Below are 5071 nucleotides of genomic sequence, written 5' to 3'. Positions count from 1 at the left end.
CTATGTGTCACTTGTTTCTTCCTTGTTCTTTTTCATGCACGTTTTTGACGTAATTCCAGGTATATTGATGTAAAGGTATCAAGTGTACAAAACATAATTACTAACAACAATGGTAACTGATCTGGCAAACAATGTAAAACTCTTAGCACCACTACATTAAGGGACAGTTTTTACCCAAAGTTCATGTGTTTACGCAGCAACTTTTGGACTGAGAAATACATTTTATTTATACTTAGTGTACATACTGTATATTGTGTGTAGTTTACATTTATGATGTTGCATTCTTTGTTTATTTTTCCTTGCTTTTGTTAATTGTAGAAGTAATAAAAGTTATTTTAAAATAAATAACTTATTTTAATAAAGGACAGAAATCAGCTTACCAGATGTATTCCTTATTCTAGTTATGCTCCTGTTTTTCAAACCTTGCAGAAAAAAAAAACTCAGAGATAAACTGCAATTATGTATTTCTGTATTGTATTTGTCATGACGTGGCTTTTGTTCTTCATTTTTTGCAGCTATTCATTGTTCTCTAAACGTATCTGAAACATCCTGGGGCTGTTTTTTGTTTTAACATGCTTTTAATGATATTAAAAATTACATGTAGTCTTCCATGATACCAGCAAGGAAGGTGAAAAAAATTTGGTGCAGTTTTTGGGGGGAAAACTGAAGCAGCGCTTATCTATTACTGTATATTGTGCCTTTCACATCTATCAATTTGTCTATTGTATAGTGCCTTTCACATCTATTTATTCAATAGTGCCTTTCATATGTATCTATCTCATCATACCACATGCTCTTGTGGCACTCATCATAGTACCAATGCACATCTTGGCCAGTCCAGTACCAGATTCATAGGACAAATTCAGGCTAAAATGTATCATACCCTTTCCACTATGCTGCTCAATCTGATGCCAGCTTTCCCATTTCTTTCTTTCTTTTTTTTTTTTAAATTTTATTAATTTTATTGTAATCATTCATACAAATCGATCAATTTTTACATAAAAATAGGATTGAAAAACAAGTCGACCCCCACCCCTGAGAGAGAGAGAGTATGGCCAACGGGGTAAAACTTAAATTGATGAGTTTAATAGGCCAGAAGAGATGAATGGAGAGGAAAAAGAAATGCAGAGATAATTACTTCCTCGGTGCTTTAAGAGCTTATTTCTACCATGTTCCAGAACATCAGTCCGTGACATCCACAGTCTCCCTATTCTTCCCATAACTTGCCCTATGGATGTGGAAAGCAACAAGTGCACCTGGCAAATTTTATACTACACCCGTTTCTAAATTGCCTAATCCTCTACCAATTTGCCCAGTTCCCCATTCTTTCAAAACCCACACTATAATGTCCGCACCCCCACCTCCGTAATCTTCCAATAACATGCACTGCTGTGTGTCTTATAATACATCCATAACATAAGTCCAATTCAAATCTTATTCTGCCTCTGCTAATGGAGTGCCCTGTCCTTGGCCATTTCCACTGTAAATCCACATGAAACAATCACTAGTCTTCTGATTTTTCTGATGTCTTGCATCCAAGTTTATCATTTAACACACCCCTAGAGTCATTCCCACCCTAATTTTATTATACACTTGTTGCCAGTCTGCCCAATCCTATGCAAGTTTGTTAGGCTTGCCTCACTTGGTCACAAATTCACATTGTAAGATCCACAGACCCCCATATCTTAAAAAATAACTTACCTCCCAACCTGTCTTGTACTACACCCTCAGGACCAGTACAACCTAAATATTATTCTGCCTTTATGATTAGGATGCCTATATTTCCTTGAACATAAATTATGTCTTTCTTTTGGGCCTGAAAATTTATCAGTTACTTTATGATTAAATTGAGTCATTTCACTAAGCCTGCCAAAAAAAGTAGCCTCATACTATTGTCTGTATCAGTGTTTCCCAATCTTTTCTTCTGTAATGGCACACTTTTTGTAAAGAAAATCATCCCAATCTTACTAACCGCAAACACATATATATCTCGCACACTTGCTCAACTGTCCGAAGTGGCAGTTCTAGATAACCCAATAAAAAAAGAGCTCCAAGATCAGGATTTGCAGATGTGTCATTTAGTGAATACTTTGGTGGCATCTCCAAGCTGCTTTGCCCTTTTGATTGCTCCTCTCAGAGGCAACTCATATGCCCACTATCCACCAGGGCTGTGAGGCTCACTGGTGAGCACACACCCATGGCAGATGAACTCTAGCAGTCTGGTGATGCTTCTGAAGTGCTCTAAGTGCTGTGTCTTCAACTCAGTGACCACAGACCTGCATTTATGCCAGCTTCTCCAGGTAGACCTATCCTCCTCATACAGGTCTTGATCACCAAAACCTGTCTCTCTCAGGTTCAGATCCAAATGAGCTACACTTCTATTTCCATGGCACACTGGTTGAAAAACACTGCTCTAGATGACTGCAGCTATTTTCATGCTGCTTGCATTTTTCAGAAAGATGTTTTAGGTCATGTGTTCCCATCATTGTCCACAACACTTCAACACTTCAAAACAGTAAACAGGGAAAGCAAAAAAAGGCATTGCTTACGCCAGAGCCAGTTAGCCAACTCCATCTGTCATAATAAGAGTGGAAAAAGTCCATAAGTAAGGTCGTCCTCAATCACTTGCCTGCTACTGAATTCTTAAGTCAGGTCTGTCTGGTCCAAGCTCCTCTATCTTATTTTTTTTCTTCAAGTGAATAATTCATGAAGAGGTGTTTCATTAAAGAAATAACAGACTTTCATTGATTTCTGGAGTTCCACTTGAAGTTGCCATTTCAAGTCGTGCTCACTCATCTGTAGTTACGTTAAAATGTGAACCATTAACATGAAATTGAAATAGTGCGTCAATGATTGTCCAATCATATTAGATTGAAAAAAAATAAAACTATACTAATTCACTGCCAATAAATGTGAGAGTGTCGGGGGTGCAAAGAGCTGCTTGCCTGGAAAATTTTGAAAGCAACCAAATTAATGGCAGCCTCAATGTCACCTGCTTGTCAAAAGATCAAGGACTTACATACACTTTCATTTGGCAGGCACCCTTCACTCAGGAAATACAGGTATTCATACAGAAATGAAACAAGTACAAGTCTGAACCAATTTTTGAAAGGATGTTGACATGTGCATGATGATTTCACATTACCAAATTAATTTAAGTAGATTTTTAAAAATAGTTGGGATGGGAGAGGCGCCCTGCATTACAAACCTCCACTGTGTGACACCATCTTTTGGTTATAGACTTCCTCCTAACAGTTTCTAGGAGAGATAAGCAAGTAAAAATGTCATTGTTCTAAGTAAACATATGTACACATAGAAATAAATTTAACTTGAACTTGTTTAGCTGTAGGCCAGGCACAAGTCATCCATTCAACCGCAATGAGATAGCCCATGCTCCTACCTTCACTGTCCTTTTCCTAGAACATGATTACAAGAGTAGCATATTAGAAAAATGATGAAAAACTATATCATGAATCTTGACATTTATTTGAATGATCTAAATAAATATTAAGCATGTAAGTTATTTTCCAACCTAAACACAATTATTTGCAAGCTTTAGCCACTGTTGTGATGTAAAATAACTTCAGTGTACAGGAGGTCAAATGCAGTCACCAAATAAAGAGGATTCTCAATCATTTATAATTTCTAACTATATGAGATGTGACAATTTAATTTCTAGAATAGCTTTGTATTGTTGCTTGTGTGCTTCGAATCTTGACAGATGATTCCGGCACCACTGTTGACATCTTTTCCGGTTCTGGCACCAATGATGACGGCACTTCCGGCCATGAAGACATCACTTCTGGCGCCAATGATGATGTCACTTAAGGTGCCAACGATGATGTCACTTCTGGTCACGAAGATGTCACTTCCAGGTCTGGCGCCAGTGATGTCACTTCCCCTACTCTTGCTTAAAACGGTCATTTTGTCTTAAGGCCAGTCAGTTCTGTTTTGGACTCTGTTCTATGCACATTGTGCTTATTTCAAATCAACTTTTGTAGCCAGGAAACAATATACAGGTGGCTGCCCCAAACCTTTATGATGTCTATGACTCATTCTTATGACAATATGCTGTAAGTATACTCAGAGCAGGAAGACGAGAGGATGGTAATCTGGGAGAAAATGGATGATATTTGCCCATGACACAAGAGGGTAGCAAGCACAGGTGCAGAAGGTAGATCAGACAGGTTATACTCACAAAGAAAGAGAAACGGAGAGATTGAGAGAGAGAGAACTACTTGATGTTGTTTTGCTGGGCAAGTGGATAGGCATGAGTCAACAACATGTACAGTGAATCACAGAGTGTTAAGTCCTCATGCAATGTCCCCATGAATTGGTTTGTATTGTTTTTTGAGGTGTTATTATTGATTTTTTTATTTTTTATATTTGTGATGTCATCACAAATACATTGGGTGTTTTTTTCTTAACAGACAGCACAATTTTCAAAGTTGTTTTCAATGACTGAAGCCAAGTTGTTGTTAGACAGTTAAGCGATTTGACTGTGATGCAGCACACAAATGTCATCATGTAGCTTTTATTTGACTATTTATAATGTTTTCCAATTATCATTGTGCCTAGCCCAAAAAACCCTAACCCAACAACCTGAGGTACAAATCAAGATGCAGTGTGAGGTATACTTTGTGCAAACTGTGTATTGTTGATCATAAAAAATAAGGAAAAGACTAGTGTTAGTTAGAGAAAGGACACTAAATTACAATTGGGATTTTGACTTATGTTTTTTTTTTTTTGGCGGTTAAATGCCTTAGCTGTTTGGAATTCCTTTTGAAACGTATATAGACCTCTGCCTGTTCAACATGTATTCTCCTGTAGCCTCACATATAAAACCTTACTAAAAGGTTTCCATGCTAAAATTTGGCTTACACTTGAAGTGCAAGAGAAAAACAGACAAAAATTAAAATAATAAAACTGTACATATGCCTCGTACTATGAAAAGTTCTTTTATAAATGTCAAATCAACTTAAAACTATGCATATGTGCATGCACTTTCAGTCTCTTCCCATCAACACCTGTCACTAACCATATGTGGTGTAGAAAAACTTTTTTGAATATT

Source organism: Erpetoichthys calabaricus, chromosome 4 (assembly GCF_900747795.2).
Source record: "Erpetoichthys calabaricus chromosome 4, fErpCal1.3, whole genome shotgun sequence".
In the NCBI taxonomy this organism is placed as follows: Eukaryota; Metazoa; Chordata; class Cladistia; order Polypteriformes; family Polypteridae; genus Erpetoichthys; species Erpetoichthys calabaricus.
Note: the sequence above shows the minus strand (reverse complement) of the source record.